The sequence below is a fragment of the Numenius arquata genome, chromosome 2, assembly GCF_964106895.1.
Source record: "Numenius arquata chromosome 2, bNumArq3.hap1.1, whole genome shotgun sequence".
NCBI lineage: Eukaryota > Metazoa > Chordata > Aves > Charadriiformes > Scolopacidae > Numenius > Numenius arquata.
In genome coordinates, this window is record NC_133577.1 from 104,178,772 (window position 1) to 104,201,447 (window position 22,676).

A 22,676-nucleotide genomic window follows, 5' to 3' on the forward strand; every position below is an offset into this window, starting at 1 on the left:
TTAATGTTCTTTGAACGTATTTTAAATAGGCACAACATAAATTATATTCCCTTAAATTGGCACTTCTCCTGGGATTTGCATGCCTTAGAGCATTTTTAATAACTTACAGACATTATATGAATGTAATGGAAAACTGTCTATTGTTCTTCCACTGGCCAAGGAGCATTTACCTTAATAAGAGTAACAGAATGTTTTGTGACTCTCTCTCCAAAAAGCAGCTCCAGCAGGCTGAGAGCAGAAAGAAGACTAGGCTGACCATGGCATTTAATCCTAGGTAATCCATCAGACTGGCAAAGACATCACAATATACACATAAGCACTGACTAAATGAAAATATCAACCTAGCTCAAAGGGAGACATTTACCTGTGTTCCTTTTATCAGTAACCCTTCCAAGCTTGGCAAGGGAATGCTCTGTATGATTTCAGCGTGCTCAGGAGAAAACATAGAGTCAGTTTGGGAACATTGATGAGAAGGAGGACATGGACCTCAAAGCAAGCAATGGTAAAGTTGGGAAGTTATTTTTCAGAGCATGACTCATTTGAAGAGTAGCATCAGGCCTGGATTTAAATGTTTTCTTTTGTCATCTGTTTATCTGGTGTTTTGATAAGTAGCTGAGCACTGCCATAAGTAGTGCTGACCCTTCAATTCACATCTTCTCAATATCTATTGCATCCTAAATTTAGAAAGGATTTTTTTAGCCAACTTTTTTTTTTAGGATTTTTTTTAGTGGTGGTGGGTGTTGATTGCATTGATCGTTGTTACTATTTTTTCTTATTTCAGTGGAATTGGTTGTGGCATTAGTGGTGGGTAACAGTCTGAGTGTTTTTTGTTTGGCTGTATAGCACAGCACCCATTATAATTAGGTAAATTAAACCACAGTAATAATAAATAAATAAATAAAGATAATAATTTCATAGTTTTTCTGTTTCTGATTTATTGGGTAGATAAATTTTGAGACTTACTGTAGTCTTTTAAAAGTTCATTGTTACAATGTAACAAGAATACAGTATAAAACTTAAAAGTAGGATTGGAAAAGAAAAGTTGTAAAGGAAAAAAGGTGTTATGTGAATCGCACAAGAGAAATAAGAGAAACTAGAAGAAAAATATTTCAGAGGCCTGCAAATTCATTTCACTACATCTTTGGGAAAGTGTATATTTTTGGAAGATTTTGTATTTTACAATTGAGACAGAAAGTGAGAGCCTACATATTTGACAATTAACTTTATCAATTGTATGTATTTGCATTTATAACTTTGAAGTTAACTTTTCCTTTTGGAAGTGTTCAACTACAGCAATTCCTAGAAAGAAGTTATAAAAGAACTTTATGTTCAGCTATACCAACAAGTTTACATTTTCCACATAATATGTTGCTTTCTTTTTGTAGTAGGTTTGCTGGGGTCCTTTTTAGCCGCTCCCTCAGATTAGTTTATTTTTGTTTTTTAAAGAGACTTTAGCAGAAGAGAGGAAAGCAGTTTAGATCCAGTCTCTGTGAAAACGGTTTCATTCAGTAAGAAGTTATCTTCTTTTAGCTTGCATATTTGTACTTATGCCAGGAAGGAAAAAGTTGTGTAGTTAGGCTTTGAAGAATATTGCTTTTATTTTGTCTGCTTCATATGATGTTTTGTAGCTATCTTGAAGAATCATATACAAAATAAAATTGTTTTAACACATTTTATATCTAAGAGTGTCTAGCAGGCACTCTTTCAGTACCAATGAATTTTTCACCAGTCTTAAGTTATAGTGCTTCCAGAAGATGCTCTCCAGATAAGTCTTCAGGCTCTGCTTCTGCAATTAGATCCACTTGGGTGAAATCATGTGAAGGCCTATTCACTTCAAAACTTGCAGGTGCCTAATGTTTTCAGGTAGAAATTTAGATCTTCGAAGCCATTGCTCTGCTACTGTTGTATGGGTCCAAGATGCTGTCTATACTTGACATGTATTTCTGGATATCACAACTACAGTCCTGGTCATGCCAAACAGGCCAACGGTTAAATACCTGAATTTCACAAATTCATCTTTTTGCCTCTTACATCTAATCATGTAGATATCCTCTAACCATACTCACTGTATAATTCCTTGCATGAGAGAGAGCTAGAAAGGGTTTGTTTTTGCTACTACTTGCTCTAAGCACGGCACCACGGGGAATGCTCTCCAATGACCTGAGAGACTGAGTCAGCCAGAGGTGGGATTTGAGTGTGGGTCTCCTGCAGTCCCATGTGAATGCTCCAGTTGGGTCTACTGAGTGTAATACCTACACTAACTTATTACTCCCGAATCTATGCTGTGGTTGTGGTGAGTAACCTGTGTTAAGCACCTGAAATCAGAGAAAAACCTCAGCAGGGGAAAGAGTCAGTCAGTGCCCAGCCAGGAGATGGGTGGCTCCCTGCCTGGGAGTGCTGATAGATATCCCTATCTGCATTTCCTACTTTGTGTCATTTCCCTGCCTCCAGTGGATGTTATTCTCACAAGCCTATTTCTTCAGGAGCTTCAAGGTAGCAGGAGCCCATGTGCCTGTCTCAGGGTTACAGATTCCACCAAGCAGCAGGGTAATTAGGTTCAACATTGCAACAATTTACTTTGAAGTCCATTACGTGGACATAGCCTTGTTAGTTTATCTCTGAAGACTGGAGAATGGAATACAGGGTTAATTATCAAGAACGGTAGAAAAGACAGCCCCAACAAATAATGTCAGGAAAATTAGGAGGTCTCAAAATAAAGGAATTGACCTCGTAGTGTATAAATAATGACAAACAGTGGGACAAAGGTTGTGCTTTTATTTTGAGAAATGAGACAAAGGACCTGACAATACTCACAGATAAATAGAAGCATAACATCCACAGCAACCCCAACTGTCAGAGGTCATTCTAGAGTCACATTTTACAAGTCACAAGCTTCAAGACTTCTTTGGTAATATTTCAGCAAATAAAACAAAACTGAACTTCCAAGATTTCTCACTAACTGTAGCAGCTATTCATCATTCTAAATCTCTACCGGCATTTTCAGAGCTTTTCTGTCACAGCCACTGGAGTGGCAGGAAATTCCTGCACAGAGCTTGTCTTTTCACCCAGCAGTTCCAATTACTTCGGTCCTTGACTGCCGTTTTGACAGCATCACTTCTGAGCCATCCAGCAGTGTGATAAAAATTAGGAAACAACAAAAACAATGCATGGCTTTTGAATAGGCTATTTCTTAAAAAGTGTTTGAATATGTGTCAGTTAATTACCATGCTCCATGGTCATAAACAAGAGCGGATTTCACCATTTGTATTTCTTTCATCTGTAGTCAAGCGTTTCATCTCTGAGACCTGTCACAATAACTGATACAGTTTCCACGCGTCTTCATTGTGAGGCAGAGTTGGGCTTTTTAAGTATTATTGGAATTATCCTATACTTTATAATGAGTATAAATGGATTCTTAAAAATAACCAAGTGTGGTCAGAAATTCCTTGAGGTTTTCATAGACAACATTTTTGCATTTTAAACATGAACAACTTGAGGTACATGTATAGAACTATTTTCAATGTATTAAAAATTTGAAGCAGAAAGTAGTATAATTTTCATCAGAAAATACTGTTGTTGTTTCACTACACACTTGTCATTAATTAATAGTCTGTGTTTTGAGTATAGTCATAGCCTTGCTATTTGAAACAATTCCTTGGGAACAGGTTTTACAGTAATAAAATTTATTAATGTATTTGTGTCCACTGGGCTTGTAAAGACCAATTTCTAGGAGAGTCTGAATAAAACCATGACAGTCCTGCTGAATTCTGTGAAGCCTTAAGACTGAATTTCCCTTTGTTAAAAATCAAAATGTGTCAGAAATCTACTGACTCAGAATAAAATTGCAGGTTACATTTTCACCCTTGGGCTTAATCAAACATGTGGTGTAATATCAAATTTATTGTGTACTTTTGCTTTGAGCTTTGCTGACATTTCAATGCCATCAGCTGTAGAAATGTCGAAAAATGTGATTGTCTTTTTCTGCATTTGGATGTGGTACCATAGTTCACCTTGGCTTTAACAAGTTTCATGATATTGTCCATTTTTTAAGCTGATGGAGGCCATTTTAAAGATCATATTTGTGTATATAAAGAATCTCATACCACTAAGGTTATTATAATGAAAAACTACTGTAGTACTCTTCACACGCTGCTATATTGTTTATTTAAAGTCCACAGTTCTTGATTACCATATTTGTGAATGCAAAGATTATGTCAGGAAATATGATAAATATATACAAAATTTTTTGCTATTTTTTTCCTTTCTAAATCAAACAAATAAATAAACCCGTAAAAAATGTATGGATTCAGTATCATACTGCAGTTGCACTTTGTTTTTCAAGCAGATAAAAAGCTGTCAGGCATCTAGGACACATGCATTATGCCCATGCATGTGTATAATGTATATATATTGTTTTAGTGTGTATGCATATAAAAAGGCATAAAACAAAGTAGAGGTTTGAACTCTTATTTGCTTCCTCTATTAGTTATGTTGTGAAAAATAATGTTCATCTATATTTGGAATTAATGTTGAGTTTTCTGCTATTCATTTCTTATTTTATTCAGGAATCTCAATTTTGTGAAAAAGTCTTAATAGAACTTAGAAAAATATCATTTTTCTTGCATTTAATACAAAAATAAAAATGTAATTCTTACTCAACAGCACCCTTTCTTCAAGGATCTCAAAGCAACTCATACACGCTGCAGATGGATGTTTGCATAGACTCATGAAGTAGGTACTATTACTGTATTTTAAAAACATGAAAGGTGAGACATGGGAGGACTATACGGTTAGATCCACAGATCCAGGTATCTAACTTCATCTCTACATTGAAAGCCCTCTCAGCACACATGCTTACGTATGGAAGTTGTGGCAATAGCAGCTCTCCTACCTACGGCAAACCCTGCTTGTCCCAGCTGCCACTGGAACAGGGGATATAGGGATGGCAACTTCCTACATTGGTGGTGTCTCTTGAGACCCTTTGTCACAAAACCATTCCCCATCTGCCATCTAATCAGGATGGTGCTTTTACTCTTTTTAATAGAAGTTTACAACAGCTAAGTTACCTAGGCACCTGCTTTCAAGTATGTCCAGACGTGCTTGTCTCAATACCACTGACCTAGTAGACACCCATGTGCTGCAATATTGCAATTGAAAAGATGTGTTCAAGCACAACGTTAATATAGAACTGATGCAAAACTTGCTTAAGCTTGCACATGATCTTATGCCCTAACTGAGAAAATGCAGCTCTACTGAAAGCCAGTGCTAAAACTTTAAAGCCGTGTTTTCTTCATGTTTTGTTGCTGATGCCCTTTAAGAAATCAAATTCTTTATTTTCTTTCTGTAACTATGAAGTCCATATGAATTGCTACTTATTCAGTGCCATGTGAATATCAGTGATTACCTTTTAACATAAGTGCAACTCAGAAGATTATTATACTCTGATTAGTGCTTGTTATTATTGTTTGTTTCTAGGCTCCTGTTTTTCTGTAGACCCTCATCTACTGCCTATGGAGAATGCTGGATAGCATATGAAATAGAAATGAGCTTTAAGCGACATTCACACCTCCTAATCCAAGCTATTTGCAATTATTTTATAATCTTACAAGAGAAGCATTAACAGCTGATTGAGACTACAAATGCTGCAGGTAACAGCCACAAGAATAAGCCATGGAGACCCTACTGTCGCAGGTCTGGCTGGGATCCTTCAAATTATAAGCCAAACGTTAAACATGATCCATGACTGACTACATTCTGAGCCATTCTGAACTGCTCTTTGGCAATGCTCCTCAATGCAGAGTGACTTTGTAGCAGTGAATATTGAAAGCTATCACATTATCCAAAGTTACGTGCTTGTGCTGGTTTGGGCTTGCATAGAGTTAATTTTCTTCATAGTAGCTAGTATGGAGCAATATGCATGGGACATTGTCCAGCTGCCACTGGCTGGAACTGATGTGAAGGTCATTTGCACTGGGTCATGCTGGTTTTTGGTTACTGACATTCCCTAGCTTTGGCATGATCAAGAACAATTGTAAATTCCAGTATGCTATCCTAATAGTCTTGTACTACAATCTACCACTATTTCTTTGCTATAAGCATGCCCTTTTCTGGGTACATCAAGAGTTCATTTCATCTCCTCTTCATTAAAATAAAAGATGTCAATGCAAATGTTATTGCAAGCAGACCTATAGCAGGTTTCAGTTTTTTAATCTTGGTTTTCAGTCAACACAGGAAGCTTAGAATAACTGAGTGGTCATAATGTACTTAATTTCAAAATCATTGCCAGAAAAACATAGCCAAAACCTCCATAAATTTTGAAAAAGGGAACTACATCAGAATGAATAAACTTCTTAAAGAAGAAAGTGAAAAGGACAACCAAGAGGGGAAATTGTGAATTAAGGAAAAACTTGCAAAAGATATACAGAGAGAATTTTTTTTCTTTTTTCAAACAAGTGAAGACAGAAACAAGAGTTTGTAGAGACATTAGATAATCAAGGTATGCAAAAAAGACTTAGGGAAGATAAAGCTGAAACTACAAACATTTTTGCCGTGTCTGAGCTAACTCTGGAGAAACTTGGGTCCCATATAAGAAGCCCTTGAAAAACAGATTCTGACATCAAAGCACCTGTTTCAACAAAAGAATTCATAGAAAGAAGTTACAAAATTAAAAAATAATTTAGCATGTATGAAATCAAAAACTTTAGAGTAATTTAGGTATGAAGGTGTCAGATTATTTACACCAGCATATAACCTTTTGTTTTAAACTGCTTTGATACCTAAGGAATGGTATGTGATGCTGATTTAAGAAAAAAAATTCCAGGGAAGAGCAAGGATACTATTTGTTCCCATTTGAATTGAGCAAATACGAACACAATAGAAGAATAGAATTAGTAGATGTGAGTAAATGTAAGATATTTTGTGAGGGGAAGCCGTGTGGCTTTTGTAAAGCAAAATCACATCTAAAAATGGAGTATAGCTCACTGGAGGAGTCAGCAATCACACAGACAAGAGTAATACAGCTGCCAAAACCATCTTGCAATTCCAAAAGGTATTTTACAGTGTTCCTTGTCAAGGACCCATAAAACAGACTACCCTGCCATTGAGTAAGAGGGAATGTTTTTGAATGGATAAATAACTGCTCAAAATATAGAAAAAAAAAAAAAAGTTTATACAGCAAATTTTCTCAATTGAGGGAGGCTACTAGAAGAGATCAAAATTCTGGGCTACACCTGTGCTCTTCAACTTAGTAGAAAATGAGGTGGCAAGGTGGGTGAAAAGTGAGATGATAAAGTTTGCTGGTATTACAAAGTTATTCAGGACAAGGATAAGGATCAACTGAGAAGAGTTGTAGAACATAATACTTGGTAATAAAAAAACAAGTGAAAAATGTAAATAAATGTTAAGCGATGTCCATGGGGAAAAATAACCTCAGCTTTAATTACATATAAATCTAACTTAACATACACAACCTGTCACTCAGGAATGAGTTCTTCAAGTTATAAATAGTGGATAACTATAGAGAAATAGTTCTACGAAAACCTCAGCTCAAAACAGAAAATATCATTTCACCTCTCTGTAACTCCACAGTGTGCCCTCGTCTCAAGCACTGTACATAACTCTGATTCACTCCGATCCCCTTCTTCCCCAAGTCAGAAAGATAGAGAAAGGTAACAAGGATGATAAAAAGTATGAAACAGTTTCAGCATGATTTTTTTCAATAAACATATTAAGACTCTTCATGCTAGAAAAAAAGACAAGAGGCATGTAACAGCAGTTTATAAAGTCATCAGGGTTATAGAGGGGTTAAAAAGGGAATGATTGTCCACTGCCACTTCCAGAGTGAAAAAATGGTATCAGACGAACTTAGAATATGGCAAGTTCAAAACAAACAAAAAAAAGAAATAACTCCTCGTGTAATTAAGTTACTACAGGACATTTGTTGTGTTAAAGGTTGATAGAGGCTTGCAAAAGAATTGGAAAAAAATCCATGAACTACTCAAAAAGGCTATTGAATAAGAAGAATGCTCTACTTTAGTTAGTTCTTTTAGCTAGTGCAAATATATGTGGCCTGGAAAAGTAGACTCAGGAAACATAAGTGTTCTTGCATAGGCATCTACTGTTGGCTAATGTCAGAGACAAGATAGTAAGCTTGAACTTGGTTTTAGCTAGTACAGAGATGAGTGGTATATTATGTTCTCTACTTATTTTTTAAATTTCATTAAACAAACATTCCTTTTCTTATATATCCCTACAAACAAAATTAACAAGTGCTTAATTCTGCTTCATGTTGTATTTGGTACAGTTTTCTTTGTAGACAAGTTTAAGTAATTAAGATATGCAAAGGTACCTCAATTTTCATCTATGGATGGATCACAGGATACTGCTACTGTAGCCATGAAAAATTTTGGTTTTCAGGGATGCATTATAAAAATACTGTGTTGCTACTAATAATTACCTTTTGTTGTGCTAAGTTCTTGCTTAAGACTGCTCACATTTGAGGAGGCAGGGAGTTCTAAGCCTGTCTTGTTTTAAGGACTCCAGTAGCCCCACAAATTAGAATTTAGTTATCAAGCGGAACATGATATATGGGTTACACCTATCTAGCCAAGCTTATCATCCTTTGTTTTGCTTGAGAGTCAAGTTTGTCTGATTATCAACTCTGTATGTACGTTAATCTCCAACCTCAGCTACAAGCACTTTTGGCAGAGAAGTCCAGGGGTCAATGAAAGAGAAGTTTATGCAAGGCTCAATACCTGACCTGTTGTAAGGACACCGCAGCAGTCTGCACTGGCTTGGGCTCAGAGCCACAGAGCATTTTCCACTGTGGGCTGAAAAGACGAGCCAGTCCCTGAGACCCCTTCCTTTCTGCCTTGATGTGTTCTCTGAGGAGGGAGTGACAGAGCAAGGAGGTTAAAGTCAACAGAGCCAACCAAAGGCTTTCTCCTGAACAGCGTGCTAACGGCACTGTAACTGCCCTTTGCACTTCCACCACTAAGATCTGTTTCCCAGCACATTTCATATTTCACATGGCACACAAATGAATTAATCTTCACGGTGTTCCTATGCAGTAGGTAAATGTTGCCCTTAAATAAAAAAACACCAGCTTGTCAGGAGTGACAGGAAAGCTTCTGAAATTACCCCGCGGCTGGGTTCAGAACTCAGGAATTCTTTTCATTCCTGGTATTGCGTTGAGGTCATCTTGCTCTTTGATGTAGCCTAGAAAATGAAATGAGCTATTAAAATCTGGATACATTTCCCCATTAAATTAGAAACATTTACAAGTCCAGCATTGCACATAAAACTTGGATAGCATTTCTCATGATAAAAACATAACTGGATTTTTTTTCTCAGACATTCTGGATTGTGTGACCTGTGGTCTCTCTCTCTCTATTTGGCTTGTGGTTTGCTTGATTATGTAATTGTTAGATCTACTTAAAGGTCAGCCAAAATAAAATTATATTTTTTTGGAGTTGAGATGTAAACAAATGTTTGATCTTGCCCTGTCATTTTTCTTAGGCCTTCTGCAGAGCTGGGTTACAATGTGCCAGTATTCATAAAAGGAGATTATATTTTAGAATCTGTATTGTATTATTCATAAATATTTCAAGATACCTGCAAACCTACATTAAGAGCTATAATGCCTCAGGAAGCTAAAAAGGTTGATATCTTGCATTCAGTGTATTCTGTACAATACAACCATGTTTGTGCACAACTGGACACACATGAATATGTATTTACAAAGCCCTCTTTCACCACTGCTTCTCCATCTTAGCTTGAAAGTAACCAACTACACTAAGAAAAGAAAGCAAGGAATTCTTACAAACCTGGTTGCTCTATATCTAAAATCAACCCCCCAAATATAAATTATTGAATACTTTGTTTTAAGAACTTAAGGATTTGCTCACTGCATTTTTACTTTAAACAGATGCTATAGATACAGATGTAGTCTTTGCATTTACATAGGGCTGGTGTTATTAAGAATATCCACATGAGAAAAGGTTATAAAGATGATCCCTGTAAGAAGGTGAATCAGATAGCATATATTGTAATATAGAGTACTTTTTGCTGTAGCTGACTGACACGTTTAGAAAAGCTGATACTTTGATGAGAAGATCAACTGTACAATATTCTCCCAGCATCTTCTCCAGAGTCTCAATGCAAACTAACATAAGGATGCAACATATGTGTCAAGAGAAATAAACACACATTAAACCAGACATTCATTTTACTCAAACTAAACTCTGAAAGCATATGCAACAAACTACTGAGAAAACGTAGAAATGCCAACTTTACAGTAAGTCACATTTCAGATAAAGAAAAGCTTTTATATGAAGTTGTATCCACAGTCCCTAGCATAAAATATTAATAGTTCCAGCTATACGACTTTATAACTGAGGAGGAAGTGTTCCTACGAGAGGATAATTTGATTTAAAAAATCCTGCTTTTCAACTAGTATATAATATTTGTAATTAAATATGTTTATCTGTTGGCTAATACGTAAGAACATTGGTGATATATATTTGATGATTTTATTCAGATGTGTGATCAGAGTTTAACATAAAGCAGCCTCATATAAAATTGCAAAGGACTACTGTTGAGCTCATATACTGAGGCATTAAATGACCTTATTTTTTAATAACTTGATTAACCTAAAATGATATTCCTGTTTTTCATGTGTGGAGAACTAGTTAAATATTGTATTTGTTTGTCCTCTTTTCTTAAAATAGCCTGGGAGGAACTGAACGGCATTGTACTTCCTCTGTCTATATGCTGGAGGTCAAGGACTTTTGTTTCGTACAGGGCACCCCTGCTTTACTTGGCCTCACCCCCCTACAATGTCCAGAAGAGGTGGCAAGCTGCTTTTGACAACATGAGTCTTGCTACGTTCAATGTGAAAAGGGAGCTGGTTGTGGTCAGATGTGGGCAGCAAGTTGTCATTTAGAAAATAGTTCCCAACTAATGGATAAAGTATTTTTAAGCACGCTGGAATGGTTCCACAGCCAAGCTGTTATAAATGAATAGGTCTTTTGTTGTGAGCCTTGATCTCTTCCCTCCTTCCTCCCTTTCTCCCTCCCCCCCCTCTTTGTCAGGATGAGTCAATATCTTTCTAATTGGGTGTCCTTTCTGGACTTTTTTTCCAGGTTTTAGGCATTAAGAAAGTTCAAATCCTTAAACACATAGCCCTGGTGCCCAGAAACCATTTTTTTCCTTTAACAGATTTATTGCTTCAAGAGGTATTCATTTCAGAAGGCTCAACAGTATTGTTATGGGTTTTTTTGCTGCACACAGAAAATGTAAAAAGAACTCAGTTGTACTTCAGTGAAACGGCATTATCATCCCAAGAATGAACAAACTGATTTGTTATGTCCTTAACAAGAAGCCAGTCAACTTCTAAATAGTGTTGTGGGATTGTTCTGAAACCGTGGCCCAGTATGCTTTCAGAGATAACTAACCCTGCTATCTCGGTGGTAGCTCTTATTTTGTCTTCACATCCTTCTTGACTGCCTGAGGAAAGCGAAAGTGGGTAAAGCCATCTCTGTCAATAATACCACAGGTGAGACAGGCCAAACTTAATGCTGATAGTTGGGCAGCCGATAGTTGAAAATCTGGTAATAAAGGTGCCTCCTAATGGAGCCTCTTGACATGGTCCTGTGGAAGATGATTGACAGGTGTATTTGCTGATTTCCCAAATTCTTGTCTTGAGATTTTTAACAAATAATTAATTACTGCTTGGAATCATTGGTACCTGCTGTCCCAGGATCTCAGCTGAATATAATATTCCTGAGAAACAAATACTGGCATCCTTATTTCATAGATAATAAAAAGAAGGCATGCAAAGATTAACTGTTTTGCTTGTAGATACAGTGAAAGTCTGTGGTAGATTTTAGAAGAGAGCTGAGGTTTCCTGCATTAAAGAAAAAAAAAAAAAAGGGCAATGGTAGATGCAGAAGAAACTCTGTTTAAAGAAATGAAGCTGGCACTCAGAATTTAAATGCACCAAGACCGTATTCAGTTTGAGGCTTGAGCAATTTTTAGAGAAAAAAATGGAATCCCTCATCACATTAGAGTGAGATTTTATACATTTCTTCGTGAGGAACAGAATGTAATGATTGAACTGTATAAACCATTTATGCATAGGGACGATCTCTTGTATGGACAAAGTCTGATGTCTGAGGTAAAGACAAAGCAGCTCTTTGCAAATTACAATAAGATCTCATCATGTGTAGATGTGAAGGAATTATTCCACACGTTTATTACTGACTTCTTGTACTTTTCCCTGACATACCTGGTGTTGCCTGCTGTCTGAGACAGGCTGCGCTGGGAGAGTCTCTGGAGTAACTCCACACGGCAGTTCTTCGGTTCTGCTCTCTCACCACCTGAGACCATGTGTGTAAGGGAGTTATAGAGCATCTGTGAGCAAAGGGGAGTGAAAATCAGTGCCCCCCTGCAACACTTCATTCCTCTGTCTTCCTAACTCCCTCTGAAATTACATAGTGTGAAGAAACTAGACATTGAAACTAGACATCTAACAACTGTAAATAAAAATACTCATGTATTTTACAGTGCAGTAATAGTCCAGCTCCAGTCTTTGCTAGGATGCTGTTAAAAAAAAAATATTAGATACATTCAGAAATCTGGATTTCACCCCTTTATCTCTGCAAATCACTGCCCATAGATATGAAGTGAGAAAGTCAGAAAACTGAAGACAGAAAACTGTTGGGACAAATGAGGCCTTCTTTTCTTTTTCTCCATAATGGTCAGTGAGAAGGACAAACACTTTAAGTTTCTTTTCTGACTAATAGTTAAGGAAACACCAGCTTGCCACTGCAAGCAGTGTTACCTGCTTTCTGTGTGGTCTACTTGGACAGACTCTCCAAACTTGCCCGTTCCAACTCTCCAGCATCTTCCTTTCACCTTTCTTCATTTCCACTAAATGCAAAGAGGGTTGAACTTTATACCGTTTAGAATGACACATACGAGTTCAGAGGAATAGGGTGAAGGAGAATGATGATCAGAAATGTCACCAGCTGTGTATGGACTGGTTGCCCCAGTGCTGGAAGTCACCAGATTACAGCCTAGTCTTCTTGCATTTAGTGGTTCAGCTGCAGAAGATGTTACCTCATTTTTACATGAGTACTAGTGATGTCTTCTTTGCAAAAAAATAAAATAACAAACATTGTTATTTTGTGTATAGCAGACTACCGTATGGGACCTCTGAATGATCTGAGTCTCTTGGTATTCACTGTCTAAATAAATATGGAGGAGTATCCCTGCATTGGCCTTTTACTTGTGACTCATGGCATTAACTGAAAACAAAAATCAGAAAAATCCCCCAAATTCTCAACTCCAACTTCCTCTCCAAGCTCTTATGAGGGTTTTCCATTAAAGCCTCCCTTCTCCTAATTCTGTAGTGGCCTCTTCCTAAGGCGTCATTCCTTACTTCATTTATATTTTTGGAGGTATGAACAAAACAGGCCTGTTCCCATGAGACCAGAGACTTGCAGCCGCTTTGGACTTGTTTCCAACATGTGCTAACAGGCCAGTTTGGCAGATGATAATTGTTACTCATTTACAGTAGCAATATGAAAATGGGTCATAAATCCTAACTCAGATCACGTATGTTTACACTTCAGTCTCAGCCCTCAGTGTCTACACAGGTAATTCCCTCATGCAATTATTTGTCCTTAGTCCTGCTTTTAGGGAGAGGAACATATTCCTTCTGAGTTCTATATACGCTTTACCTATACCTGCACTTCATGGGACACAAGCAGGGGTTCTCAACTGCAGTTACATCATTGAATTTCAAACCTCCATTTACCTAGAAAAATCTGTCTTCTTAATGTTGTTTGTTAAATGTGTTTCGCTTATTGGCTGATGGGAAAAATGTCAATGTGGCTGGAATATTCCAGCAATAAATAGCTCTTGTGATTATCATATGCCTTGGCTCCACTTCAGCATTTAATCACCCTCAAAAGCCATAAATTGCCTCATATACTCCTCCACTATGAACATTGTCTCTTAATCAAACTGGATTAATAAGTTTAAGAGACATTACCCATTTATATGCGAATTTTGGTAGGTCATGAGAATAATGAGTCAGATGTACAGGAGATGTAAAGAGCAATATAAGTTGCAAGTTTGTAACTTAAAGCTTATACAACTTGCAGAGAGCAGAAATACGTGACAGTAGCAGAGAAAACTACCAACAGGTTCACGGTCATTTATACTTGACATTTTTTTACATTCAACGTAAAAGTGTTGAACTGTTGGACATGGACTTGTTGGAGGGAGTCTAGAGGAGGCTCACAAAGATGATCAGAGGGCTGGTGCACCTCTCCTATGAAGACAGGCTGAGAGAGTTGAGGTTATTCAGCCTGGAGAAGAGAAGGCTCCGGGGAGACCTTATAGCAGCCTTTCAGTACCTAAAGGGGGCCTACAGGAGAGATGGGGAGGGACTCTTCATCAGGGAGCGTAGCGAGAGGATGAGGGGTAACAGTTTTAAACTGCAACAGGGTAGATTTAGATTAGATATTAGGAAGAATTTTTTTACAATAAGGTGGTGAGACACTGGAACAGGTTGCCCAGGGAAGTTGTGGATGCCCCGTCCCTGGAAGCGTTCAAGACTAGGCTGGATGGAGCTTTGAGCAACCTGGTCTGCCCATGGCAGGGGAGTTGGAGCTAGACGATCTTTAAGGTACCTTCCAACTCTAACCATTCTATGATTCTATGTTTACATTATCTATTGTCCCTAATGGGGTCAAAGACATGCTTAGACCTGTTGACAGGGGCAGTTTTCTTTACTGTCTGATACTCGGTACTGCCTGAATTTTTACTTGGAAAGGGTTTTGTATCCCAAACCAGAGCTAAATGTTTGCTCCAGAAACTCTTCACATATTGATTTTATGGTACTGTGAGGGAGATTGCTTAAAATTATTTCATTATTGCCATTTTTTTAAGTTTAAATTTACATATCAACTACTGTACATATGTTATTTAACCATTACTTAAAGAAAATAGCACAAATATGTACTTATTGTAGGTGCTGCAAGCATTCTTGCTGATAGCTGTCCATAAATGCCTACTGGACACACACCTTACTAATGCTCATTAACTGTACTAGAAATCAAAATTTTTAAATGCTTGCTTACCCCAAAGTACTAAAACTCAACTACGTGGGCTATCACAAAGTACAACATAAGCAAACCCCGTCTGTGCATGGCAGCAAGGAGTGCATGTTTGTGTTTTGAATCATAAAGCTGTAATGAACATATTTTATAATAGGATCGGCTGGGTCCCAGTTCAAGAGCTTCAGATCTGTCACACTGTGTGTGATACAGGCTGTGCTAATCTAAATGTAACACTGACTTGGTACAGTAGTGTATGTGTCCACAACTGGAAACAAAAAAGCTAGGTTTTGCTAGGGGGTTGCAGGTGTATCCTGTGGCTTGCAAAGATAAGTGAGATCTCATAAACTGAACAAATTTAGATCTGATTTTGCACAGAGTATAGCACAGGTAACAACAGTACAACTTTTCCAGTCTTAATAGAGCCACGTCCCCTTTAATTGATTTACTTATATTATCAATCTCCCAAATTGTACATGGCATGCAGAAAACTGATTCTTTCCCAACAGTGATATTTTATGAGATTGTGTGTGGATTTATAAATAGCCAGAATGTTTTAAAATGAAAACAAAATCCAAAGACCGAAAGGAAGACTTAAGTAGAAAGAACCTAGTCATAAATTAATGAAATTAAACACCCTTCATACGTTAAAAAAATAAATTGTAGTATTGATTAATGCAGTAAGCAATACAACTCCAACCCATTGCTACCATGTTATTGTCACTTCAACCTGAACTTGCAATTTTTACAAGTTTCAGCATTTATCTTTGGAACTGTCACCTGTCATGCTTAATGAAACTAAGTGACAATTGTATTTCTTTTAGTACATTAATATAATTAGGGTTTTTTAAAACGCACTTCAGGGTTAAAATAAATCATAGAACTTCATTAACTATTGCAAGATAAGAAATCCAGCTTGCTGCTTTTTTTTCTAATGTACTGTAGGTTTGCCTTACTGTTACTTTGTCTTCTTTAATAAATATTGATTAGGATTAAATACTTTAGAATATATCTTTTTCCATTCATGAGTTCTACGCATCCACCTTCACAAATGAGGATAAATGTATAATCTCATGGTCTACTGTAGCATATCCTTTACGCATGCACATTGTGAGTGTAGTTAACTATGGGTGTCTAGACAGATACTTAGACAAACATTAATGTATATGTACAGAAATCTGTTGTGTATTTCCAAAACCTTCACTTCATTTTACTGAATTCCCAGATTGTGTATTTCTCTGCAAACTGCAGAGCAAATTAAAGCAGTATTTTAGATTGGTATATCCATGGGTCGAGATTCTGAAGTCGTTTGCAGCAATGTGAGGCCAAAGGCACTGCATTATTCCCAACTTCACTCATTTATGTTGAGAAAATGAGATCAAGTATCTTCTGCTTTATTTTCAAAAGTATTATACTGTCTCCTTTGTCACAGGAGCTTGTTGGTGCTGTTCACCACTTCTCATTCCATAACAAATCCCATAAAGGAGAACTTAAAGTGTGACAATATATTAGAAGCTGTGGATCGTAGAATCATAGAATGGTTAGAGTTGGAAGGGACCTTAGAGATCATCGAGTTCCAACCCCCCTGCCATGGGCAGGGACACCTCCCACTAGAGCAGGTTGCTCAAAGCCTCATCCAGCCTGGCCTTGAACACTTCCAAGGATGGGGCATCCACAACTTCCCTGGGCAACCTGTTCCAGTGCTTCACCACCCTCACAGTAAAGAATTTCCTCCTAATATCTAATCTAAATCTCCCCTCTTCCAATTTAAAACCATTACTCCTTGTCCTGTCAGTATACTTCCTGACAAAGAGTCCCTCTCCGGCTCTCCTGTAGGCTCCCTTCAGATATTGGTAGGTTGTGATGTCATAAGAGAGAGTTCTTTTTTGGTATTATAAAGGAAAAAATACCATACCTTTTTATTTCTGCTTACCTTTAGGTTTTGTTTTTTCCCAGCTACAGTTTTATAAAAAGAAAATTCAATGGCTGATAACTTACATGCTCCTGAAGATCTAGGGTTACCTGTATTAATTCTTCATATATGGCACCAAGTTTTTACAGTATGACTTGCATAATTTTTACATTCTTACAGATTATGTAATTATTTAAAAAAAAAAATCTTAGCATATTTGATCCCATTACAATGGCAGGCAGAAGGAGATACTTATTGAATACAGGCCTTGAGTGATCCTTCACATAGATTTCCAGATGTAAATTACATTTTTCTCCTCAAGAAAATAAGGCCTTGGCAATGCTATGGTGTTTTGAGGGAGCACTTCAATAACCCTTTTCTAAATTTTATACAGTTCTTTTTCAGAATTGCCCAAAAATGGTAATACAGGGAGGCTGTGGTGAGAGATATTCATTGTTTTGGGTGAAGAGTGAGGGGTGACCATAGGAGGAGCACTCCTAATCCCAGCCCGAGAACAGACTGATGCTGAGGATGGGGAAAAATGGAATGGGCTGGAATGTATAAATTCCCGTTGCAGTTGTCAAATGCCTGAGAAAAAATGGCTGTAGCATTTGTGCTACTCCCTTCATTTACTCCTTAATTATATTTATGATGTCAACTAAAAGTATACCTTTTACTCAAAAAAACAGGTGTCAAGTCTTCTTGAAGCCTACAATAAAAGCGTGCTTGAAAGTTTAACTGGACTCTGGAAAGTATTGGATCAAGCTCAGGATTGGTTTACCACTATTACATTAAAGAATTTGACTTTTTTTTTTAAAAAAGTTATTTTGCTAACATAACAAAATAAGGCAAAAATCAGGGAACTGGCCAGAGATCCTGGGCTGGACTAGAACACCGGACTGGAGCACCAGAGATTTTATGGTGAAAGCTCCAATTCCACAATTGCTTAAATTTTACTTGGCTATAGATCTTGGTTACCAGAACTTTACTTTTACTATAATAAAGCGTATTAAACTGAAAATCCAAATAATTTATTGAGAAGATGTAAAGCTTACATTGGATAATCACAGAAAACTATTTAACTTGGTTTTGTTGATCATTGATGACCAAGGTAATTTACGGATAGCTGGCACTTATATCTTGAAACAATCTCTTAGAGAGAGCAACTCGTATATTAGAATTATAAATTAACTGAGTAAAAACTATCTTATTTTTATTTACAATTATAAAATAAAGGAAAACAGCTCAGACCTCAAAATAACTGCTTGTATAAGTTTACAGGAGCCTGTTTATAGCTTTTATAATGTAAAACAATGTTAAATAAATTTATACTTTAACATTATGACTTTTACAGTATTTTCATTAATACTTTAAAATGTTTGAAATAAACCACAGAAAAAGGAAAAGAGAATTTGTACAGTGTAATAGGCTTCCTCGCTAAACTAAAATGTAACCACTTCTTTTAAAGGGAAAACACTAAAATTCCAGTGACTTTAAGTCAACATACACACACTCTCTCTCTGATACGTGGCAGATATTACACACCATAATGGGGAATATAATTGTGTCCATCATTCAGTGGGCAGGACTGCATCCCCATATATGTGATTCAAAAGTACCAGCTGTATGGGGGATGTCTTGAATCTAATTTTTGTTTTCTTATTTGATTAATATATTAGCTGAGGTATTATTATATTCATGCATAAATATTTGTTTCTTATATGATTGGTAGTTTATACTTGCCATTAATTGCCAGAATACTTGCCTGTATACTTTTTGGAGCTAATATCTCTGCAGTGGCATCAGACCTATAAAATACCTTTCAGTACTGCTTATTAAAATAATACAACTGAAAGTATTTTAAAACTAATAGTCAGTATGATCACTATGCAGTCCTTGAAATGGTATAGATAATTTCCTCTTGTGTCTTTGCAGCTATTCCATCAAGTCTAACGGATGAGGAAGTGAACTGGGCAAAAGCTGAGTTGGCCTTAGCTTTTCTTTTGCTTTGTGGGGAAAATCCCTCCTCTGAGAGCGTAGACACAGAATGATATCAGGCCCGGACCCAAGATTTGTATTACTTTCATTTAGCTAAGCAAGAAACCGAGGCAGAAGACCATTTTTCTTTAGTTCCCTGTTTTAGACAAGTAAGTGTGCCTTTTTCCATCTTTACGTGCATGAGTTACCAGGATGATCATCTGTCAATGTAGAAAAACAACCTTTTGATCCAAATGAAGTTTTGTAATCATGTGATTTTGTAATGTTATTTTTTAATTTTAGTTCTGTTCAATCTAGAGAATTGTATGTTCTTGGCTGGCAAAAAAATCCCTGTTATTTTAGGCAAATATACAAACAAACAAAATCACGATAGTTAAAAATACTAGTAGAACTGACTGAGGTTTATTCTTATGTTTGTTTTTCCTATGACCTGTATTTTATGTGTACTATCCAAATGAGCATTTGATGCTCAGACCTTAGTGCAGTCATTTATATGGATGCCAAAATGAAAAAAAACAGGAGGATATATTCAGGCAATTAAAGAAAATATTTATTATAATTACCAGCTAGAACAAAGAAAGGAAAAAAAACACCTCATGAAATATTTTACTTCAAGAAAACTCTAATTCATAGGATTGTTGCAGTACTGGGGTTTTTTTTGAGTTGTAAAAATATGGGTGAGAAATGACTGTGCAATATGGCACAGTTGTGAGTGAGAAGCATGAGAAAATAACTTCTGCTTGTATGTATAGCAATGACTTTTTATCAAAGATTTGATTGTGCATTCAGTATTATGGACTCATAATATGCAAATGCATTCTGCTGTTAATACACATTCACAGCATACATGTTAGTGGTTCCAAAGGAGCTGTTACAATATATGCTCTGAATATGTATTAGGAAAAATACACAATATGTAAGTAAGAACATTCTATATTATGAAAATATAACACAGAATGCACAGTATTTTTAATACTCATTCATAGTGTACTCACTGGCAGCTCAAAAGGAGCAACTGCACTGTATATTATGAACTCACTGAAAGATGCACAAAATTAACTAATTTTTTATAATCTCTGGATGTGATACCATGATCTCACATAGCAATATAACAGTCTTCTGTTCCACTGTATTATTTATTCTATTTGTAAAATATGCTTGTTTTAATATTTTTCATCTAAATATTTTTCAGAAGGATCAACTAGGTATTCTTTTTTTATGAAAATATTTTTATTATTGTAGAATTCTAGATATGGTATTTTTCCAAATGTCATTTGATATTGGCAATTAGTTTGATACTGCTGAGAAAAGGTAATGCAAATTTCATGAATACTCACAATTGTAAGGAATGTGCATAAAATACTAATGTAGAATAATGCCAGATCCAGATAGTGCTCAGGATGCAGAAGCAAAAGCAGCCTTGTTAACCTGAAAAGCAACAGAAATATTTGGCTTAGGGTTTTTTTTGCTTGGTATAAATACAGCCTCTAGGATTATTATGACTAAGTGGTTCGTGTACATTCATTAAACTATTCTAAATTTACTAAGTCTCTATATAGCTTATGTTACAATACTGTGTTCAGTCAGCCACACCTTTTAACCAATATTCCGTTAAACTTTCTGCCCCGATAACTCAAAAGATGCTGTTGTCCATCATTTGCCTTTGCTGAGATGACCTTTAATGTCAAGACAAGTTCCAGTTAATCTTGAATGCATTAAAAAATCAGTACAGTTTGAAACGTTCACTTTTGCTGAATTTCAACTTTCTTCTTCTGAAGTCCTAAATAAGTTCTTTTATTAGGGCACAATATTAACTGCAAAGTGAAAAACTGAATAACTGAAGGGAATGCATGCAAATAAATTAACTGTTGCAATCCAGCACACTTAGTTGTAATTGAATACTGAATATTTCTTCTTGACTTATTTGTAGGAAAGTAATGAATTACTAGTTGACATTTTGTTGTGATGAAACGTCATTTTGCATGCCTCAATATATGATCTGTTACTTTTTCATGTGAGATCTATTACCTGCTTGAGTGAGCTACTTGCTTGAGCTTGCTAAGGAATAGCTGAAACTACCATAAACCATGCCATGTGATGTGTTTTGCCCTAAGTAGGATAAAGCTTGTTGAGCTGAATTCATTTTCATGCAACTCCTTGGACTTCATTGGAATTACATCAGAAATAATTAATCACAGAATATTTTATTTTCTTTTACTTCATAATTTATCAATTTTAATGAAATCTTCGCCATCTGTGTTAGAAAGTATTTTACAAAAACAAAATGTTTCTTATACTATTATACTTATTATAAATAGAAAAATAAAATGGAGAAAAATACCTTTTCGTATTTAAAATTCATGTTTACACTGAGTTTAATTCTCAATTGCCAGCTCGAGCCAGCATAAAGCAGTCATTAAGCCTCATATTCTCTTTCTCGCCACTGTGGAGTCCATCCTGTGGCAGAAAAACATCAAACCTGGGGAAGAATAATTTACGGTAGAAAGACTTCTTCTTGCTCCCAGGGTAATGTACAGCATTACTGGAACCAATTGCTTCTCTAAAAGAGAATGCATTTCTTAATTCCATTTCTGGTTATGGAAGGAGTTAGATCTGCATGTCTCTAATTTCATTTTAGGCATCCTACCGTTTATTTGCTTCTATGTTTGTGCTCTGTGGAGGTGGATTTCCTTGACTAAAAGGGGTTGGTTGCCCTGTTAGGACCATCTGGTGTCTAAGGCACTGTAAATCCCACAGCACTTCAGTGGTTGTGTTGTATAGAACACAAATCCTCATCTACACCACAGCTGCATCCAGCTCTCTTCTGGCACCTGAAAATTTACATGGCTTTAAACAGGGTGTTTTGGAGAAGGGTAATATACAAACTGGGCCGTGAACACCAGGAACCAAAAGTACTCCAAACCAGGCCTGGTAGTGACCTTCCTATTCCTTTTTACAGTGCTTTTATACATATACTGTATGTATTTCCATTTTTTATGTAAATGTAAAAACAAAACAAAACAAAACTATTCATAAGCTTCACTTGTAATCCTGTTATCTTATAGTATAATTTGGCTTTAATTCCAAGTCTTTTATTTAGCCCTTTTAACTATAACAGTCTTCCCATTTAAGTGTTGCCACACTATAAATATTTAGGATTGAAATCCTGCCATGATCTTAATACTGAAAATATCTATGAAGTTTAGAATTTAGAATACATATGTGCTAAAAATTCATATTATAAAGTTGAAAATCTTGTTCTTAGACTTGGCAGAAAGATAACTTGAACTCACAGGTACTAAGGTACAAGCAGTTGATCACAAAAAATTTACTAAATAATATTGTCCATCTTTCAGAAACATTTAATTGATCTAGGGTGTTAATAAGGATGTGAAATGCTTCCATTTTCCTCTGCTGCTGATGATGGAAGGAAGTCAGCATCAGCTAATGAGCAGCCTCGAGGAAGAAAAGGTAAGTGTTATGATGGGGAGAAAATTTGGGTTCCTACACTTGCACTGATAAATAAGTAATAGTGATTGATCACTTCACTGTATAAGCAGTAATATTTTTAATAAAATATTTTTATTTGAAGAGTTATGCACAGATTTTCTACAGCTTTGTTGAGATGAGCATCTCTACTG